Source organism: Protopterus annectens, chromosome 7.part0, assembly GCF_019279795.1.
Source record: "Protopterus annectens isolate FY-2018-M chromosome 7.part0, PAN1.0, whole genome shotgun sequence".
In the NCBI taxonomy this organism is placed as follows: Eukaryota; Metazoa; Chordata; order Ceratodontiformes; family Protopteridae; genus Protopterus; species Protopterus annectens.
Window position 1 is genome coordinate 1,508,055,602 of NC_056739.1, and position 24,169 is coordinate 1,508,079,770.

Consider the following 24,169-nt stretch of genomic DNA (forward strand, 5'->3'; position numbering starts at 1 on the left):
ACTGAACCTATTGATATAGCCAACATCCTGACAGATAGATTCAGTGCAAACTTCACCCCTCTCACACCTCCAAAAGGGCTCACAACAATACCGGAAAAGTGTAGTGGCCCAAAAATCAAAGACTCACAGGTGAAAACAGCCCTTTCAAAAGCCAAAAACACAGCGTCAATGGGACCAGATGGTGTCTCAATCTGCGTCTTGCACGAACTACAGAACAAACTAACCCCCCACCTAAACATGCTGTTCAACCTCAGCCTGTCCACAGGCTACATGCCCATAGAATGGTGCACAACAATGGTTATTCCTCTCCACAAAGGAAGGGCCACAACTGACCCTGGTAAGTATCACCCCATATGCCTGACTAGCCAGGTCTGCAAGGCTATGGAGCGCATCATCATGGAACTCATTAACAAAGACATTGGGAACCTCCAAACACTTGACCCAACCCAGTTCGGCTTTGTTAAGGGCAGATCATGCCTACTAAACCTGGTTGACTTCTTCAAGACAGTCACCAAGGCCATAGACAAGGGAAAGGTGGTTCACACAGCCTACCTTGACCTCACCAAGGCTTTTGACACTATTCCTCACTTGGGTATTACAGAAAAACTCACCAGCCTGAACATAAACCCCTACATCATGAGATGGTTTGCCAATTGGCTTACAGACAGAACTCACACGGTAAGAATAGTGGGCTCCAGGTCCGACTCTATACCTGTCACAAGTGGTGTCCCACAAGGCTCGGTCCTAGGACCCTTACTGTTTGGCATATACTTCTCAGAAGTACAGACAAACATAGGAGGACTATGGCTAACCAAGTTTGCCGATGACTGCAAACTAGGAGCCATAATTGACTCTACGGCTGACACAGACATTCTCCAAAAGGGCCTTACTGAGAAGGACACCTGGTGTCAAAGTCATGGCCTCAAGCTAAATGCCAAAAAATGCATAGTCATCCCGTTTGGGAAAAACAAAACACCTATGAATTACCACATAGGTGGCAGCCCCCTTATTACAGAAGAGGTAATAAGAGATCTGGGGACCGAGGTAGATAGTAATCTCTCCTTTGACAATCATATTGCCAAAGTAGTTAGGAAATCCTTCTATGTGGCCCTTCTAATTACTAAAGGGTTCACATCTAGAAATAAAGAGGTTATAGTGCCCCTCTACTTGTCACTCATTAGTCCCATCATAGAGTACAATGCCCCATTTGGGATGTACCTCACAAGACACTTCCAATAGCTGGAAAGACCACAAAAGTATCTCACCAAGAGGATTACTGGTCTCAAACATATGTCCTATGCAGCCCAACTGAAAAAACTCCGACTGTACTCAGTGGCATATGACTTACTCAGAGGTGATCTGACTTACAAAGCCATGTCCAATTTAGAATTGAGGGACATGCTCCACCTAAAGAAATCCAAGTGACTGTGAGCCACGCACTCTAGTGAGCTAAACCTTGCCACAACAATAAATAGAACATGCTGGAGGGATAGATTCCTGTCACAGAGACCCCCCCATGCTTTGGAACAAAATTCCAAATTACATCAAGCAGAGCCGCTCACTAACACTCTTCAAGAGAAACCTTGACGAGTGGATGGGTAACAGAAAATACACCCCTGGGAACACTTCATTGGCTCTGCTTGACAGAGGATCAGTTAATTAATCAATGGGGTGGCAAAAGCTGACACACTCTGGCTAGGCTTATAAATGCCCTCGGACAGATAGCCTAGTACCTACCTATGAACTTATGAACTTATAACAACTCACTGATGTTTTATGCCTTGTTTCGTACAAAATTGTCATTTGCCAAGTTCCATTTTTGTGTTGCCACAATCAAAAAAATGTTTTTAAGAGGTCTGCTTTACTATTGTTAGTCCTTGTTTTAGATAAACCTTGGTTTTATGTGACTTTGATATGTTACAACCACATAACCCTTTTTTTTTATATTTGAATAATTGAAGTGTTTTTTTCTCCATTGTGTAATTTTGAAAAACTAATAATATGTGCTACATCTAAGCAGGACTTTTAGTTATGTGATATTTATGTGTTCATAGGTTCATAGGTGTGTACTAGGCTTATTGCCCTTTACAAGCCTAGCCCATAGGATTACCCTGGCATTGTGCCACCCGATCTTAGTTCATTAGTTAGTGTAGTATCTTTCTTTTGTGTTTTGTCACCAAGGACTATGGTACCCAAGTGTCCCAATCCCCACAAACTCTCCTTCAGTGACTCAGAAAATGATGTGATTGTACAAGCCTTTTGTCAACATGGTGTCTTTCTGCTTGAAAGAGGATGTGTGGATATGTCGGGAAGAATGCAGATTTGGAACATGATAGTGAACGCAATCAGTGCTGTAGGGGAGGTGCAACATAGGGTCCACTAACACGATTTCATCGCTCAGTAGAGTAGTTGCAGTGTCCACTGGAGAGTTGGCTACTGCAAGGGGAGTGCTGTTACAAAACCACCATTGTCACCAAATGAAGAGTTCTTGTCTACTGTCAAGAATTCAGAGAGCTCAGTGGAAAGCGCACAACAGTATGTAGTTGATACTGGTACTGCTGTTATAGGAAGAACAAGTATGTCCCAGGAGCATCTTTCGGGTAGGCTTAAATATGTCAATTTTTAAAGATTTCTTGGTTAGTAAAATATTGAAAGCAATAGTTAAGTTGGTTTAATAATTTTTTTTGGAGGGGGACCTATTTATAGATTGATACAGTTAACAGCACATTCTTGTTCATTACACATGGGCCTCAGGTGGACATGTTATCCAAGATTCAGTTAAATGTATTGTTAATGGACATATAAAGGGAAAAAAAATCCCCCTGTGTCATTGTTACTGTGATGAAGATGTCCTTACATTTTGCTTAACATCTTACAGGACCATCCTCTTTAGCAGGTGTGGAGTCATCTGTACATGGTAATCCAAACATTTTAATTTCCATACTGATGAGCACTTGACAGAAATATGCATGTATCCGTATGTGTGAGGTGGTTGTCAGGACTGTGTGCATGCATTGCTGTATTGTCTGTGATAGTCGTTCCAGTGTTAGTTTGTTAGCATATATTAAACTGTAGTAGTGTAGCTATTAATTTCTTTCCTAGGTTTGTTGCTTATTATCACAGGTGATCCTGACAGTGGAAGTGTAGGACTCTTATTACCTGATGTCAGAGTATCGGCAGACTCTGATGATGATGGTGGTCAAACACAACCACAGTCAGGGGGTGCACAGGTTGAATCTGACATCGAAGTTGATATTTAACCATCCCCTGTAATTCCATCAGACACAGTCAGTAGACCTATGCAAACTCATTTCAGTGAGCCATAAGATATTGGACAGGTGGAGAGTGAGACACTTGAAAAGAGTAGTGTGGTCACTGTGGCTTCAGTGCCTGCTGACTCTGGCCATAGCCAAAGTGTGAGCAAAGTGCCACACGGAAGGGTTGTTAGGAGTGCTCAGAGGAGGCCTGGTGTCCATTTTCCACCTGATCCTGGTGTATCTTTCCATGCCATGTGATGCATGTTTAGGGCCATCATGGAGTTGCAGGCATATTCCAATAGGGCATCTGAGGAAATGCTTAGGGTTGTAGATGTGGCACAGGCTGACATGCATGACTGCCTCCACTGTGTTGATGATTCAATGTATTAGATGAATGACACATTGGAATGGGTGGTGTCGGTGATGGAATGTCTGCTGGGAGGGAGACGGCATCCATACACATGTAGGTCAGCCACATCATCTGATTTTATCTGATGTGGTCATGCCCAATTATGCCCTCACAGTAGCACTACTTTCACTGCTCCATCAGTAGTTGAGGTGTCCACACCCAGAGGTGGCAGGCCATGGGGTCATGGTCCTGGGTGTACTCGTGAGGACAACTCATCTAGCAGACGTCAGTCATGCTCAGGTAGCAGTAGTGCATCTGACCATGAGCATGGACATGCCACTGCAACTCCTGGCAGAGCCAGTTCTTGGGGTCGGGGATGACCATGATCAACTGTCACCTCTACCATGCATGGCCCACATCTGTCTGACATACCAGGACACAGAGTTAGCACGGAGCTTGATTGTTTTCTTGCAGACACTTACACACCATTTTCACCTGAAGTGCACATACAGGCACACACACAGAACAGTTATATGAGTCAGTCATGAGGCTTACAGCTCATTCTGTCTTAGTGGCCATTTTCTACTTTATCTAAATGTCTGCTGTTTCTCTTTCTTACTCACATGCACTCATTACCTTTTGTGTCAGCCCAGGCCTCCAGCACCACCCCACCACAGCACTCTGTGCAAGTGATGATAACTGTGCCATATCCTTGTTGTCTATCTTTTGGATTCAGGGATACATAATTATTTTCTTTGATGTGCAGGGTGCATAGCTGACTTACTGCTTAGTATATCTGTGTTTGTGATGCTGTTTTGCAAATGGTACTGCTGTCTTACAGGTTTTTGTAGTGTGTATATCCCTCCCAACCTCTTAGACTAACAAAGCTGGACTGAGTCATAAATAGAAGTGTGACAAAGGCCCACCGATGAGGAGAGTTTTTTTTTAAAAATGTGGTCTTACAAACTTAGCTGAAAGAATAACAGGTTTTACATTACTATTTTTAATTTTTTTCTGAGGCTTATGAAGTCTGAAACTGAAATGTATTGCATTATTTTCTAGCTTCACTCTTTAATGATTTGCCAGTACAAAAGTATTAGTTCAACCTGTGGACATTCAGTGAAAATCTGTACATTTTAGAGTTACTAATGTGTGAATATTTAATGCATGAGGCCTATTACTTTATAGAGGACACATAAGTCACCGGTACCACATCTTGGTGTAATTGTTGTAAAAATCTCCCACCTAATACTTACTTAAATTACTAAGTAACAATATGCAAGGATATGCCATTCCTTTGTATTCTTAGACATTTATTTTTATATTCCAGGTTCAACACTTGGAAATCTGGCAGTTGGAAGAGTTTATTTTCAGGGCTGACTCTGTCTGATGCTAGCAGTACACAGCCATTGCATCAGTAAGTAAAGGTTGTTAGCAATGCCTGGCATCATTTTACTGTATGTATGTGCATAGAATGAAAGTTTTAGCCCTTCAGGTGGTGAACATGTTCGCTATCTGTTGCCTGTTGGCCAGTGTGATGGCATATTGTACATGCCCACATCTGCCTACACAAACAGCAAATGTTGGTTCCTGCTCTGATTCCTCACCTGCGTGTGGCTTTGGTGACTTTGCCAGTACTGGTGAGACATGTGGCCCTTCCCCTTGCTGTTCCTGCTAAAGCTGTTTTCTTAGGACAATATTGTGAAACATGTCACAGATGGTGAATATTTCAGCACATGTATGGGGATTGTGCTGCAGGGCTCATCCAGATGTTTCTAGGCACTGGAACTTTGACTTCAGCAGCCCAAACACACACTCTGTGATATTTTTTGTTTGAGCATGTGCCTCATTATAGTGTTCTTCACTTGGTGTGTATGCACTTCTGATGGGTGCCATCAGCCATAGTTCCAGTGCATAATCTGCATGCCCCCTTTAAATGACTCTGTGGGATATCCCCCTAGTAAACATCTCATACAGTTAAGAATTATGCTAGATATGTGAGTCACAGAAACTGCTGGGTTGTCAGCACACACATTCAGAATAACTCCCTTAGTATTGCACATGACCTGGCAGTCAATGGCGTGATAACCATTTCAATTTATGTACACCCTTCCCTGTTTCCCAGATGGTGCTTTGATTTCTACATGTGTATAGTCTATGGCATGCAGGACTTCAGGGTAATGTGTTATAGGGCAGAACACCTGCATAGTTTGCCTCTGTCCTCAGGTGTACAGGCAAAATATATGTACTCACTGGCATGTTCTAATATAGCATTCAGGAACTGATGAAGGATCCTGGATGCTGCTGTCTGTGACAACCCCAGCATGTCCTCTGTTCTCTTGAAGGTTCCTATAGCTAAAATTCCAACTGCTACACACACCATAGTCTCCACTGGGATTGGTTCTCCTCAGTTTGCCCTTGCTCTCAGTTGAGGATGACAGACATTGCAGACTTCCTGTAGTGTGTCTTTATCCACCCTGTAGTGGTCTACAATTTCCACCTCATGCATATTGTGAAAATGTAAATGTGGTCTAAACACCTTTCTCCTTTGTGGTCATGGTCTATTAGCAACAACAGTTGCATAGATTGGGCCTGCTGCACATAGACATGAATAAGAGAAATAGAAGTCACTAACATTCTTTCCATGTAGCCAAGTTTCTATGGCTGTATTACAACAGGTTTTGGAATTCACCGGGAAAATGAGCACTGAGTCTACAAGGTTGCTTTATAGCTTACTGAATAGCTCCTCTATCTTGGATTGGTTGATTATCATACAATTCAGTTGCTTATGCTGCAATTAGCATGCCACAATGTTTACTGTGTTTGCACAGCTCTACACAGTGTGTAGAGCTGCTTACTGAATGCAAAATGGTGCTATATCATGTGCAGATTACATCACAAAGTACAAACAGTTTTAACAGACTACGTAGGCTTTATTGAATCTGCACCATAGACTTACAACAGGGTCATCATGCACAGTTCTGTTCAATTTGTGAGGTAAATACTTTTCTGTGCTTGTAAATGGTGGCAAGAACTTTTAAGTGTGTATATTTTAAAACGGATGATGCTAATCATTATATGGTCTCCATTATCTCTTGTCTAGCAATGTTCCCATCCTCCTATGTCTACGTTACTGTGCTAGAACTACAAAACAAGAAAGCCATACACAGAGCTAATATTGTATTACCATGTATGTGTTGTTTGTGATAGCACTCTGTAATAACAAAGCCCTGTGCTGAGATATTCCTGCACTACAATGTCTAATCTTCTCTGTAACTACATTCTGTAAAATAAAACTTGTGTAGAACAAGCACTGTATTGTGATGTCTAAGTTACTTTGTGACATCATGCTGTAGAAAAAAAAAAACAGTTTAAAGGCAATATTATACAATGGTATCCATGTCACTGTGTGGTAAATGTCTGTAAAAAACAAAGACCTATGTGTTTCTATAGCACGATAATGTCTAAGTCATTTTATGACAACAGTCTGAAACAATAAAATCTTGCGCAGAGCCAATAATGCATTATGAATCCACTTTGTGACAACACTCTGTAACAACAAATCATTCTGCAGAACAAGTACTATTTTGTGATGTCTAAGTCACATTGTGACAGAACTCTGTATATCATAGTTTATAATTCACATTTTGATTGCACTTTGAAACATGACAGCTGTGAGCAAATCTACAAATGTGTTATGATGCCAATGTCAAGTTGTGAACATATTTACCAAAAGATTTATGAGTAGATCTGGTACTGCATTATGATCTATAAGTCACATTTTAGGTAACACTGTTCAATAACAAACCATGTGCAGAACTAGTCCTACACAGTGATGCGTAATTCAGTTTATGACAGCACTCTATAAGAAGAACGTGCTCTACAGAGCTGATATTGTTTTATGGTAGGATGTCACTTTGTGACAACAGTCTTATTAAAAGCTTGTTTTAGAACTACTACTGCATCATGATGTTTAATTCATTTTGTGATCGTGCTCTGTAGCAGTAGAGACCTATGCAGAACACCTACTATAGTTTGGTGTCTAAGTCACTTTGGAATAACACTGTAAAAACAGAGCCCTCTGCAGACTGCAGTAAGATGTTTAAATCAGTTTGACACAGCACTCTGAAATAGCAAATTTCTTTATAGAACAAGTAATGAATTGTAATGTCTAGTATCTGTGACATCACTGAAACAATAAAGTAATGTGCTCAAGTAGTATTGCATTATGATGTTTAAGCCACTTTGTGAAACACTTTCCATGCAGAACTAATACTGTATTATGATGCACCACTTTGTGACAACACTTTGCAATAAAGCTCTTCAGAGAACTAGACTGCTTAATGATATCTAAGTCACTTTGTGATGGCACTCTGGAACATCAGTGACCTGCATTATGAAGTCCCAAGTCACTTTCTGACAATACTCTGTAACAATCAATCATTTGTAGAACTAGTACTGTCTTATGATGACTAAATCATTTTCTGACATCACTCTGAAATTATGAAATCTTGTGAAATAATTATGATGCACTGTACAAAACTGCTGCAATATGATTTGTCTACTTTTTAACAAAGTTCTGTAGCAACAAAGTCCTGTACATATTTGCTGCATTATAATGTTTAAGCAACTTGTTGACAATACAAAGTAAAAGCAAAGGCCTAAATTCAGACAGGTCATCATGAGGTATAAATGATATGTACTCCTTACACAAATCTTTCTGCATTGAAAAACAAAACTAGCATGGTGCTTTGATTGTGGGCTTTCTCAGTGGCCATGCTAAATTCTAATGACGCATTCTGGAAAGAGGAGCATATTCTAGTTAGCCATGTGCTCTCATATGGCACTGCCTGCTGTAAGGAATTTTTCTAGCCAAGCAATTCAGAGAATAATCTGGCTACCTACCATAACACTGCCACTCTTGGCTGCTAATGATAATGAGATTGGATGAAAACATGTGTGTTACTACAAAGATTCAAATCCTGCACCATGCCACTGAGGATATTAGTCCTCTGGATAACCACTAGAATACCAGGAATAACTGATTTAAACATAAAACTATAAAAAATCTAAAGGAATAGAAAACAATTAGAACTCTGCACCTTTGACACAGAAAGCAGCAACATTAACCCCCTTGTAACTAATAAGTAAGTGTAGGGAGGATTTTTTTACCATGTAATGAGGATCTTGTGCATTATTCAAGGCCTGAAATACTAATGAGTTGTGAAGGAGAGGGATAGGGCACATATCAGGAGACATCTCAACCTTGTAAAGCAAGAAGTCAAGACAAAACCAGAAGTAGTGTGGGGTGACAACGGCCTAAAATCAGGGACCAATTTTAAGCATTTGCCTTTACACACTAGTCTCTAGAATAACAGCTTTTACACTAGCAAGCATTTACTGAAGGATGTGATGTCTGAAACTCTAAAGTCTGGTATTAATTACTGATATCATCTGTGACTGAAAAGGACATTAAAAAGGAGACACCAGTGAAATTATGACAACTCGGGGACAAGTATAGGATATATGGTGTGTGTGTGTGTGTGTGTGTGTGTGTGTGTGTGTGTGTGTGTGTGTGTGTGTGTGTGTGTGTGTGTGTGAATCTGTTTTTGTGCATGTCTTACTGCATGTATGGGAGGGGGAGTGTATGGGGAGCCTAAACACAATGCATTGGCTGCCAGTGCTAACTACAGCAGGAAGACTGAGGTCCTTCCCCACTGAGGTCCTGCCTCTGAATCCCAAAATACTCAAAATACTGTGTCACAAAAGGAAATATTGCCAGCCCATCTTGCTGGAACTTTGTAAATAATTATATGCCATTTGTGAATATTAATATGATTTATACAGAAGTGTGACAGAAGGAGACACTGTCAGCCCAGCTAGTTTGAATTTTGTAAATAATTATATGTTAGTATTGAATGTCAACATGATTCATATGCTTGCGTTACAAATGTATAAGAACTGTATGTTATGTGTATAACAAACTGCTGGTACGGAAGAGTGTGTGAAAAGGGTTTGTACAGTACTGAGCTTAAAGATGTATCCACAGCATACTCTAGTAGAAAAGAACAGAAATGTATATAAACTATTGTAATTCTGTAAGTATATCCTAGTGGTAGTAGATTATGCTACCAGATACCCTGAGGCAGTGGCTGTGTCCTCCATTGAAGCAGAAAAGGTGGCAAATGCTTTGTTAATGATTTTCAGCAGGCTAAGTTTCCCAGAGGAAATACTGACTGACAGAGGTGTCAATTTTATGTCAGATCTGCTGGCTTGTCTGCAGAAGTACTGTGGGTTGAAGTACCTAAAGACCACCCCTTACCATCCCCAGACTAATGGTCTTGTTGAGAGGTTAAACTCTACACTCAAGACCATGCTATGGGAATTTGCAGACCTGTTTAAGAGGCAGTGGGACAAATATTTGCCCCATCTGTTGTTTGCTTACAGAGAGTTGCCCCAGAAATCCACAGTTTTTTCATCCTTTGAGTTGCTGTATGGGCATAGGGTGAGGGAACCTCTAGATTTGATTCAAGATGAGTGGGAGGGTGAATGTGAGTACTACAAGGAGTCTTTCGTGGCATATGTCCTAAACCTCAGGACGAGGCTCAGGGAACTCATGGGCTTGGCCCAGGAGAACCTGGCAGAAGCCCAACAGCAGAAAAAGGTCTGGTATGAGAGGAATGCTCGAGCTACAGAGTATGTTGTAGGGTAGCAGGTTATGGTTCTCATTCCTGTCAAACACAACAAGCTGCAGGCAGCTTGAGAGTGACCCCTCAAGTGATAAGGAAGGTAAGTGATGTTAACTGCATGGTAGAACTACTAGACAGGAGGCAGGGCCACAAACTGTACCATGTTAACATGATGAAACCTTACCATGATAGGGCGGCCATGGTGCTAAAGACTGGCAGTAGGAAGTGGGAGGAATCTGAGGAAGCTCTATGGCTACAGGGAACCAGCCACCCAAATCCCAAATTACTATGGTGGAACCTAAGATTGCAGGCCTATGATAGGACATGGTAGCACTGTACTGGGTTCAGCAATGCCAAGGCAGCTGGAATCTCAAGACAGGGTATGGGGTAATATATTCCCAGATAGGATAACCCTCTCAAGCAACATTTCTCAAGGGTCACTTGAAAAATTAGCTTGAGTCTTCATGGGGGGGGGGGGGATTGTCACAAAAGGAAATATTGCCAGCCCAGCTTGCTGGAATTTTGTAAATAATTATATGGCATTTTTGAATATTAATATGATTTAGAAGTGTGACAGAAAGAGACACTGCCAGCCTGGCTATCTGGAACTTTGTAAATGATTATATGCCAGTTGTGAATGTCAACATGATTTATATGCTTGTGTTACAAATGTATTAGAACTGAATGTTATGTGTATATCATGTATAATGAGATATGCGGAATACAGATTTACATACTGGATCGGTCAAGGCCTGGGTTAACAATGACCACCACCAGTACTGTTAGCCAACAGGGTGTTGGCGGAAATTGGGCTACTGTTGACCAATGGAGGAGAAGGAAAAGAAGAGGGGGGAGGCATCCCTGAATGCAGGAAGAGAGGAGAAAGGTTAGGAGTGTGGTAGTGAGGGTAGGAACTTTGAATGTTGTCAGTATGACTGGTATAGGGAGAGAGCTAGCTGATATGATGGACAGAAGGAAGGTTGATATAGTGTGTGTGCAAGAGACCATGTGGAAGGGAAGTAAGGCCAGGTGTATTGGAGACGGGTTCAAATTGTTCTATCATGGTGTGGATGGGAGTAGAAATGGAGTAGGGGTTATCCTGAAGGAACAGTATGCCGAGAGTGTTTTGGAGGTGAAAAGAGTGTCAGATAGAATGATATTTATGAAGCTGGAAATTGATGGTGTAATGATGAATGTTGTTAGTGCATATGCTCTGCAAGTTGGGTGTGTGATGGATGAGAAAGAAAAATTTTGGAGTGAGTTGGATGAAGTGGTAATGACTGTACCCAAGGGTGAAAGAGTGGTGATTGGAGCAGATTTAAATGGGAATGTTGGTGAAGGAAACAGATGGGGATGAGGAAGTGGTAGGTATGGTGTTAAGGAAAGGAATGCAGAAGGTCAGATGGGAGTGGATTTTGCAAAAAGAATGGACATGGCTGTGGTGAATATGCATTTTAACAAGAGGGAGGAGCATAGGGTGACATACAAGAGTGGAGGGAGATGCACACAGGTGGATTATATCCTATGAAGGAGGGCCATTTTGAAGGAGATTGGAGAATGTAAAGTGGTGACAGGGGAAAGTGTAGTTAGGCAGCATAGAATGGTGGTCTGTAGAATGATGTTGGTGATCAAGAAGAAATAACTAAAATTGTTTTATTATGTCAGAGTCACTTTGGGACAGCACATTATAACATCAAAGCCCTGAGTAGAAGTACTACTGTATTAGGATGTCTAAGCCACTTTGTAACTGCTCTGTGTAAAAACAAAATAGTCTGTGGAACTAGTTCTGCAATGTGCTGTCTGTGTCACATTGTGACAACATCATGAAGCAATAAAGGCCTTTTTTAGAACTAGTACTGTCTTATAATGTCCAAGTTAACTTCTGACAGCAATCTCTTACACCAAAGCCCTATACTGAGCTGGCATTGCACTATGATGTCCATGCCATAGAGTGATGAGACTTTGTAACACCAAAGATCTATGCAGAGCTATTAGGTTCATAGGTTCTTACTAAGCTTACAGCCAAGGAGACCATCAAGAAGCATAGCCACATCCTCCACTACGAGGCTAACAATACCCCCCATTAATACATATCAGCAGTGAAACTTTTATAATACTCTATTATAGTGTGCAAGTTACCTGAAGTAACTTTGGAACAACATTCTGTGACAATCAGTGTATTAGTATTACTTTCTTTACTACTGCTATACTAAATCTAGCAAATCAACAAAAACCTGATACCAACAATTTGCCCAGTCCAAGCTCTATTCCTCCCCTTTTCCACCTTGAACCCATACCCACCTCCTATATCTCTTCCTTACTTCAGAAATTAAAACCTACTACCCATTCAGCTGATAAATTACCAGCAGAATACCTCCAAATAGGAGCCAAAGCCATTGCCTACCCAATCTCCATACTGATCAGTAGAACCATAAAAGAAGGCACTATCCCATCTATCTGGAAAATCTCACACATTATTCCTCTTCACAAAGGTGGTGACTCCACTGAGTACTCCAACTTTTGCCCCATAGCTCTACTCTCTCCACTTGCTAAAATAATGGAGAAATGTATCCACAAACAATTAATAACCCACCTACTCCGCTATAATCTCCTAGCTACTGTCAACATGGTTTCCGGCCATTCCACAGTACCACCACAGCCTTGCTATCATTTACCAACTGTATCAACAAAAATCGCAACAATAATATTCTGTCCTCAGCATTCTTTGTAGACCTATCTAAAGCCTTTGACATGGTCAATCATCAACTTCTCCTTCACCTACTGAAGTCCCTCTCTCTTGATAATCCTGCTATGAACTGGTTTACATCCTACCTGAAAAACCGAACACAAGCAGTTCTCTGGCAAAACCATCTTTCAGACCTCCTTCCCACCTCCCTAGGTGTCTCACAGGGCTCCATTTTAGGTTCACTACTGTTTTCCATTTTCATAAATGACCTTCACCTCTCTACTCCACTCTCTACCTGCATTCAATATGCTGGTGACTCTACTATCATTTGTTCTGCCTCATCCCAAACTGAACTTCATTCTCTCACACAAAAAGCCTTCACCACTATAGAACAATGGTTCTCCAACCACTGTCTTCTCCTCAACCCCAAAAAAAAAAAAAACTATTGCTCTTTACACCCTCTCATTTGTCTCCCCCTCTTCATTTCGCACTTACATCTAACAATGGTACCGTTATATCTCCAGACCCCACCACCAAACTCCTTGGAATTACAATTGACAATCAACTAAAGTTTGACACTCACATAAACACTACAATAAAATCTATTAACAAAAAACTTGGATCCCTCAATAGAATCAAACCCTTCCTGACACCAGTAGCCAGAACCACAATAGCTAGAGCCCACTTAATCTCTACCCTAATATATGCTTCCCCCATATATACCAATCTTTCTAAAAATAATCTTAACAAACTAGCTAGATCATATAACAATATTGCCAGATTTGCTACAAACTCTCCATACAGGACTCATCACTGTCAGAATCTAAAACAACTAGGCTGGCTTGAATTACCTCACCTATTACAATTTAACCAACTTACAATCGCCCATAAAGCCCTATACCAAAAGAACAACACCCCAATTCTCGCTACCCTCATAAGACCATATAATAACTTGAGGAATCTACGCTCCACTAACAAAATGTTGATTCACACTTCCTTATCAAATAACTTAGCAGGTGACTCCATATTCTCTAATTCAGTTGGTAAAATATGGAACCACTTACCACAAGACCTTACAACCCTAACCTCTCTCCCACTATTTAAAACTAACCTAAAACTTTTCTTCTCTAACCACTGGTTATGCTCTTGTACCAACCCTGACTAACTGTTATTCTCTAATTATCTGATACCCTCAAAACATAATATTCTCAACCATAACTCTTCATGCAACCATTCTTTAAACTAACCTTCCTTCTTAATTCCTAACACTGTCACTCCTGAGTACCACTTACCATGCTTAACTCTTCCAGTCTTTTTTTTTTCAGTCCTTTTGTAAATTTTGTTAAACTGAAGATGATTTATTCTATATTAATGTCATTTTCTAATTTTTGTATTAGATGTTTCTGTATGTTTTTAGTATGTTTTATAGTATACGTTTAACTGCAGCTTTTCTCCCCGGGCCTCAACTAAAAATGGACATGTATCCAGTTGGACTAGCCCAGTCAACAAATGTAAAATAAAAAAAGAAATAAATTAGGACACAACAACAAAATAATAGGAATGTACTAGGAAGCCTAAGTCACTTTATGACAATGAAACAACAAATTGTCATCATCATCATCGTCATCATCATCAAACAGCTAATTCTAAATGTAGAATTAGTACTGTGTTGTGATATTTAAATTCCTTTGTTAGGATCATGTGTAACAGTAAAGTCCTATGCAAAACAAATAGTTTACTACTGAGGGCAAGCCACTTCCTGTAAACACTCTGTAACAACAAAGCCATGTGCAAACCTAGTACTGCATTTTTATATCTGCGTCACTCTGTGACATCACACTGTAACAACAACAAAAAAACTGCTAGTGCTGTTTTATGAAGTCTAACTCATGTTGTGACAGCAATGAAATGAGAAATTCCTCCGCAGAGTTTGTACTGCATTATGATGTCCTAGCCTTTTTGTAACAGTACTCTATAACAACAACGACCAATGCAAGACTAATGTTGCCTTACATTGTCAATTGGTGACAGCATTCTGAAACAAGAAATCTTTATGCTGAACTATTGCTTTTTATGATACTGATTATGATATCTATGTTACTTTGTGACAATGATCGATACCAATAATGTCCCATACAGAACTAGCAATACCTTACGATCTCTATATGACTTCGTGATAGCACGCTCTAACAATAAAGACCTGTGCAGAACTAGGACTGAATTGTGACATCTAAATCACTTTGTGATCACACTCTGAAATAACAAAGCCCTGTGCTTAACTAATCCTGTATTATGATGTCAAAGTCAGCCTGCAGCTGCACTTAGAAACAGCAGACCCCTGTGGAAAATTAGTATTGTGCTATAATGTATACATAACTTTGTGACAACAATCCATAACAATAATGACCTCTGCAGAACTAGCACTGTGTTATGATTGCTACATGACTTTGTGATAGCACTCTGCAGCAAAACACAGGACTACAATGGCATTTTGATGTCTAGATCACTTTATGAGCACTCTAACAGGAAATCCTTGTGAAGAGCTATTACTGCATTATTCATGATCATGTACAGTCAGTAACAGCAATCTGAAACAACAATGCCTTAGACAAAACATGTATTGTATCATGATGTCTCTATCACTTTGTGACAGCACTGTGTTGGAATAAAGACCCATGAACAATTAGTACTGTGTTGTGTTGTCTAAGTCACTGTGTACTCTTTGAAAAACCCTGTGCAGAATAAATATTTTGTTACAATTCTCTCTAACAGAAAGCCCTATTCAGAACAACTTCTATTTTATATTATATATGTCACTTTATAATACCACTGTGAAATAACAAAGCTGTGCACACAACTGGTATTGTCATACCTCTCAATCTCTTAGATTAGAAATCTGGACGGAGCCATAAAAAAGTGGTACAAATAGGGACAATTTTAAAATATTGATCTTACAAACTTCGAAAGTTGATAGAATAACAGATTTTGTATTAGCATGAACTTTCTTTTTTTTTTTTTTAAACAAGTTTATTGTTTTTAACATACAAAATAAATATCATAACAATTTTATACAAGTAATTAAAATAGAAATAGTTATAACATTCAATAAAATAACCAAAGTATTTACAAAGACATCCACTACAAATCAAATCAATTGATTAAACTATAATGTCATGCAATTGAAGCTAAGATTTTTTTAACAGGTTTTGTAAAGTATCCCATATAATATAATAAGATGTTTTTCTAGTAGTTCTTGATTTTATTGTCATCAATTCCATATGACACACTTCAGTCATAACATTTTTAAATTCATTAAATGAAGGAGGGGTATCTGAGATCCAATTTCTGGTTATTATTTTTCTAGCCACTGCTAGAATAGACCATAATAAGGGAAGCTTAACTTTTTAAAACTTTTAGGAACAGGTGTGTTAAATAATATAAGTGATTTAGAAATAATGAAATTATCTGTGAAAAGGGCCTGCAAAAAATCATTGATTAACTTCCAATATTCCTTCAATTTTATACAGTCATAAAACATATGTGCCCAATCAGCATTAATTTCTACATTACATCTTTTACATAAGTTGTCTTTATTATTTATCTTATTCATCATTAAAGGTGTATAGAAGGATCTATGTAAACATTTCCAAGTAAAAAGTCTCCAATTAATGGAAGAAGTAGTTTTATAAGCAGATTCCAATATATATTGTTTATCTTGTTGTTTTGGTGATTCACCATTAATGGAAAAGAAATAATTCCAATAGGTATCTGCACTGTAATGAGTTTCTTCTCTGATAATTTTATGTATGTATGAGAGCTTACCTTTATCAGAAACTCTATGTTGTAAATTTAATATCAAGTAATCAATCAGTATTGGAACAGATTCTTTAACTGTTAAAGACATTAAATCAATTTTATTAATAAGATGTTGTCTAAAGGTCTGAACTTCTAACCAACAAGTTTCTCTCAAATCAAATTCTTGCTTTAAGAAGTCTAAATTTTTTACTTTATTATCAGACAGCAACTGATACCAATACTTTAGATCATTCTCTGTGACTAAAAGAGTTCTTTCAGAAGTGGTTGACAAAAATATACCTTGTGTATACATTATAGGGAATAGAATAAAATTCCATTCCTTATACTTAGGATGCATGAATATAAAATTACGATAACTGATAATAATGTTTAATGGGTAACTAACTATATATTTTGGTGTAATGGGTGAAGTACAAAATTCTTTTAGTAACCATGACATGGGGTTATTTACAATAATATTTTATGTGTTAAAGAGATTTTCATGAAGTGAATACTAATTAGTTCCCAGTATTCTTTCCATCTTGCAACATATGACTGATCTATTAACAAAGTAATAACTTTTATAATAGAAGAGATAGTATATAAATTAAAGTCTGGAAATGAAATGCCCCCTTGAGACCAGCTATTAGTATGTTTCTTTAATGCAATCCTAGGTCTATTAGGTGCCCATAAGAAATTTAACATTAGTAAATTCAATTTCTTAATAATTATTTTTGTAGGTGGAAGTATTATTGATTGTATTAAGTATAATATCTTAGGGAATATTATCATTTTAATAATTGTGAGTCTCTCTTCCATGGTAAAAAACATATTGTTCCAGCTATTGAAAAGATTTTGTATATTAAGAAGACAGGTACTATAATTATTATGTATAATAGATTTGATATCTTTAGTTAATATTATACCTAAGTATGTTATCTGACCTGAGTTGGGTATATATTTGCTAAAACCACTAATGAGGACATTTTTTCCGTGTGTATATTGGTAATATTTTAGTTTTTTCTTCATTGAATATTAAACCAGAGATACTTTTAAAATCCATCATTTTATCAAATAAGGACTGCATAGAAGAGTTAGATCCTGCTGTTGTAATTAGAACATCATCTGCAAAAAGTTGAATTTTAGATATTGTATTTTCATCTATATCAAATCCTTCTATATCAGTACTGTTTCTGATCAAATTAGCCCAAGGCTCCATTATTAAAGTAAATAATGGTGGAGAGAGTGGACACCCTTGTTTTGTACCTTTTAAAATGGGTATTTTTTGTGAGACATATGTTCCTATCTTAATGTAAGCCAATGCTCCTTTATATAGATGTTCAATTAGATTTACAAATGCATCTGAGAAGTTTGTGCACTTCAGTAAGATCAACAAGTAGTCCCAACTTACTGAATCAAATGCTGAACTTATATCGAGACTAATAAGTGTTAAATCTTTCTTTTTCCTATTTGCAAAATCAATTAACGTTAAAGTTCTCCTCATATTATCAAAAGTATTTCTATTTACAATAAAACCTGTCTGGTCTATATCTATAATGCCTGGGATGATTGTCTTTAATCTATCAGCAAAAATACTCATAAACATTTTATAGTCAACATTAAGTAATGAAATAGGTCTATATGAAGTGCATCTGGTTGGGTCTTTATTGGGTATTAAAATTGGTGAAATAAATGTGTATTGCCAAGATGGGGGAGTTGTTAACTCATTTTGGGCCAAAATAAAAACCTTATATATTAATGAGTATGTACTTTTGGGAAGAATTTTATAGATCTCTGGTATAATACCATCATTACCTGGTGCTTTGTTTGATTTAAGCTTGTTTATTTGTGTAACCTCTGTATATGAAATATTTTTATCCAATAGTTTAGTCTGTTGTTTATTAAGTTTTTTGTTCATGTTTGTAGTTATAAATTTCTTTATTTTATCTTTAGGCTCCATGTTAATGTTATTATGATTAATTTTGTGAAAGTGATTTCTAAATTCATCTAATATTTCTGGTAAACTAGAAACATTCTTCTTTTTCCTTGGAGAGAAAATTTCTTTGATATGATTTTGCTTATTCAACCTTTTTGTTTTATTTTTAAGTCTATGTAAGTATTTGGGACTTATTGAGTAAGACAAAAACTTATATTTCTCTAATGTTATTTTAACTTTATGAGTTAAAATTTCTTTGTATTTCTCATTTAATTTATTTATTTCTTCAATAACTTTTTTGTCCATAATATTTTCTTTATTATTATGTTTATATGAGTCTAATTTGCTTTGAATATCTAGTAATTCCTTGTCCCAAGATTTCCTTTTATTATTATACCATCTGATACTTTGTCCATATAAGTATGATTTTAAAGCATCCCAAACATAAACAATGGAGACTTCAGGTGTATTGTTTAAGTCTAAAAAATGTTGCACTTCTGAAAGTATATAATCTTTATAGTCTTTTAGTTGAGTTAAGTATGCTGGTATCCTTTTGATCTGAACATTGTAAGTACTTTTTATCATAAACTCAAAGACAATTGTATTATGATCTGATATAGGACACAAAATGATTTTAGGATTAATTAAGTCTGTTACCATCTGGTTAGAAATAAAGACTCTATCTATTTTTGAATAAGTTTTATATCTGTTAGAAAAAAAGTGTATGGTAATGATTTTGAATCTATCTGATTATTAATATCATTCAAATGATATAAATTAACAAAATCCTTTAAATGTTTTGCATTAGATGTAATTTTCCTTTTTCCTATAGTAGTAGTATCTTTTTCATGTAGAATACAATTAAAGTCACCTGCTAAAATAATATATCCTATAGAAAATGATATGATCTTATTGAGATGGTGTTTCACTGTATTAATGCCAATTCCTGGTATCCAATATACATTGATTAATGTATATGTCTTTCCATTAATCTGTATTGTAACCATACAAAACATTTCTTTATCATCTTCATAAGACTTAATAGTTTTAGGTATGAGCATACTTTTATTCCATAAAATAGCCACTCCTCTTTTTTTCTGAGTGTGTTCTGAACTAACCAAGACTGTATATTTATTAGTGGCTAATTTATCAATATCCTTTTTCAGGAGATGTGTTTCTTGAAGGAATACTAAGTTGGCCCTATGTAAATTAATGTATCTCATTAAACTTGCCCTTTTACATGGGTTATTCAGTCCATTAATGTTTAAAGAAATTCCTTTTAGAGAAAACATTTGGCTTTTTTAAACATATAAAACTTATGATCAGAATAACAGTTAACAAAATAAGTGATATTATACCTCCTCCTTTAGGTATACCATTAAATATAGCTGTATTTATTGAAAATCTTATGGGATTTTGTATAAGCTTCATTTTTACTTGTAGTGACAATGAGTATATAAAATGTGTTGTGGATGTCAGAACTATATACAAACAACAATAAACAGATGAAAATAATATTAAGATTAAACATTGCACCCAGCCTGGAGTTAAAAACTCCAACTTTGAGTAGCTCATACCACTCAAGTTATCCCCCTAACCTAAGCAGCAGTACCTCAGCTGCCACCATATCAATTTAATACTAATTATTATTAACTAAAGTTAACCTCATTTAATTAGATTATCTAGTAAGACAATTTATAAATCAGCTTCATATAAACAAATAAGAACATTTAGAAACAGTTCATATTACTATGTACATCTATTTTGTATAATACATTCATAATCAAAATAGCATTCTAATAAACTTGATAATGGGAACCGAGAAGAGAGAGAGAGAGAGAAAGGAAGAGAGACAGAGAGAGAGGGAAAAAAAAGGGCATATCTATATATTAGTTTATTAAAAGTTTGTAAAAATAAGTTCTTATGTTCATTTGGATTCAATAACTTAGGCTATTATGGTTCAGACATTACATATATTAGGGTATTCCTACTTTCTGTCATAGAAATGCAGTTAACAGTTTTAAAAACTTTAAATTACTTGCACCAAAGTTTTCTTCTCATACTTATTATTGTCAGTTAAATAAAATATTTATACTCATACATATGTTTACAAATCATACTGCACAGCAATGTAAATTCCTAGTTATACATAAATCATTGTGAAAAAAGCCATCTGTATTTTATATATCTGAACTACTGCTTTAAAATATGTCACATGACAGTTTCTTCTAAGATATAATCATAATGATACTTGTGCTTGTCAATTAGATAAGTCAAATGATTTATAACATTATATATGTTTAAATCATAAGTATGTATATACATTAATATGTTGCAGTCATGTAAGCTTTCAAAAACATATGTATATATGTTTTACCTTCTATGCCTTCTAAAATATCTCACTTGCTTACTATGGCATACTGAATCATTTAAAATCATTATAACTTTCCTATTTTATAAATTACATCTTAAATAAGTAAGTTGTTATGAAGAATAACTCACATTTAGATGTCATAGAGTTCGTTTTTCATCACAAGTCACATTTACAGCAGTTCTACTTCCTGGAACAGTGTTCTTCTTGAATCTGCGATGTGTCAGTGTGAAATCAGGGGTCAAAGTTCAAAATGACTGCATTCAGCTTCTCTGTGTGTATTCTGAGTGTTAAAGCTTTTAAAACAACTCAAGGACACTATTCACGAGGTAACCCACATCCCAAATTGTCTCCCTTAACATTCTGGCGGGAATTTTAGTAAATGCAAGTGACTGACATTCATTTAGCAATACAAATGAAACTAAACAGTGCAAAACCTTCGCAAAGTATTTTACAAGTCATTACAGTCTCTATGACAGTGAAACCAAGCCTACAGTTATTTAACATATTATACAACTTATTTTTATATGCCCCATTTCATTTTCTCATACAAATCTTATTATATACATATATCAGTATTATCAGAAGCATATAAATATACTTATATGAGAGAAAAAGAGAGAGAGAGAAAAGAAAAGGCAGAGAGTAGAAAAGAAAGAGAGAGAGAGAGAGAAGAAAGAAAAAAAGGAAGCTACAAAGAGTATCTACAGTGAAATATTACTTGCTGTTTATATTAATAAAGTTAAACATGAAACATATTATTTACAACTATTTTAGTTCTAATTATTTGCAATTAAATCATGATATATTATTTGTAATCACGTATAAGCAATAAAGTCATGGTATAATATTTAGCAACAGTGTTTAAACAGCATATATAGTTTTTTTAAAAAAACTAATAAGTTATTATTTCACTTTTTCCATATTTTCCATCATACTTCTCTCCTTGCCCTCCCCCACCCCTCACTAAATGCATAGTTTAAAAAGAATGCCATTATTTAAAACAAGAAGAGAAAGAAAATGTATCAAATTACTAACCTTAGGTCTCTTTATCATAAAGAGAAACAAGTTGATTGATAGCTTATTATTTGTTCCTCAGAGAGTTTGACTATTTATGAAACAAAAACAGTTCTTTGCACACAGAAAAATAACTTTGAATAAATCTTTAGAATATTTGTGGCTTTCTGGAGATGCAGTAACTGTATTTGAAGAGATTAAGAGAGAAGGAGAGAGAGAAAAAAAAAAGAAAAAACATAAAACATGTCATTTGTTTTTTAGTCTTTTTTGCTTCTCTGAAGCCTTCCAAGAAGTTCCTGTTGCCATCCTCTTTAACGAAGGACTAGCCCATTCCATATCTTCTATTTTATCCAATATCTTATTTTTTTAATATACAGCAAAGCAGAGTCCAAGTCTTCAAAAATTCTAGGGCCATCAGGTAAAAAGATTTTTAGTTTGGCAGGAAACAAAAGGTAGGTTTTGAACTGTGCTTTCTTAAGCTCTCTTATTAATGGCAAAAAAGCTTTTCTTTTAGTTATCACCAAGGAAGAATAGTCATTGTCAAAACGCACAGTTGCCTCATTAATTTTAATAGGTGCTTTAGCCCATGCAGATTTTAATACCATCTCCTTGTCATAAGATGATAATAATCTTACTATAACTGATCTAGGATACTTTTTGTTAGAGTTAAAATTAGATAAGGACCTATGGGCTCTTTCAATACCAAAAGAAAATGCTTCTGACAAGTCTAAAGTTTTGGGAAGCCAGGTATTTAAAAAGGAAGTAATGTTGTTACCTTCTATATTTTCTGGCAGTCCAAAAATCCTGATATTATTGCGTCTAGATCTATTTTCCAGGTCATCAAGTTTGGATTGTAGATGTGTGTTCTGCTTCAGCAAAAACTCAATGTTAATTTCTTCTTCCTGGATTCTGTTCTCCATATCATTAACAGTCTATTCTATGCCTGTAATCTGAGCCTTCTGTTGTTGCAAGTCTTGATGTAACAAATCCATTTGTTTTGTAGTTTTTTCTATGAAGTTATCAATTTTAGTATCCAGTTTGTCCATTTTGGTAGTAAGTTGTTGAATAGTAGATATCAGAGACTGAAGCTCTTTCTTGATGCTGGAATCCTGAGTATTTGCCTTACTGGAACTCATTTTGAACTGAGGTGATGAAAGAGAAATTTCCAAGATGATTTCTGACAGGAAAATTATTGAAATTGTCTTTCTTTTTTAGATATTATTCAAGAAACTGATATTCCAAACGTATTTAGAAAGAAAATTATTTCATTAGTTGATTTTTAAAGTAATTATTTCCTGTCAGTGCAATTAAGTTGGTGGAGCTGAAGAAATCTGCTGCTATCCTGTGTTCATCCTTGGCCACGCCCCAGCATGAACTTTCTGAAGGGTAAGAAGTCTAAAACTCAAATGTCTGTCATTATTTTCTAACTTCAATCTTCAATGATTTGTCAGCAATTTGCCAGAAAACCACAATTTTATGAAAAACGGACCAAAAATATAAGGTAATAATCTGGATATTCTGCAAAAATCTTTACAGCTGAGAAGTATGATTGCCATATGATTTCAAAGTCATTTTGTAACAGCAGTTTGTACCAGCAATGTCCTCTGCAAAGCTACTAATGCGTTTTGATGTATATATCACTGTGATATTATTCTGTAAAAACTAAACCCTGTGCAGAAGTACTGGTGTGCAGGGATGTCAGAGTCAGTTTGTGATGACCCTCTAAAAAAGCAAAACACTTTACAAAACTAAAACTGTATTATGATGTGAACTCAGTTTGTGACAACACTCTGAAACAATACAACCATGTGAAGATCTAGCACTTTGTGACAGCACTGAATAAGTATGTAACTTCTTTCGATAACAACAAAGCCCTATTCAGAACTAGCACATTATGATGGCTCGGTTAGCTTGTGACAGCACCCTGAAACAACAGTGCCTTGTGCGGAACTTGTGTAATGATGATATCATTTGCTAACAATTACACTGCCTCACACTTGTGAAGATTACAATTGCCATGCTCTGATCTTCAGTAGTATGCTGATTTATGAACCACTGACATATCATGC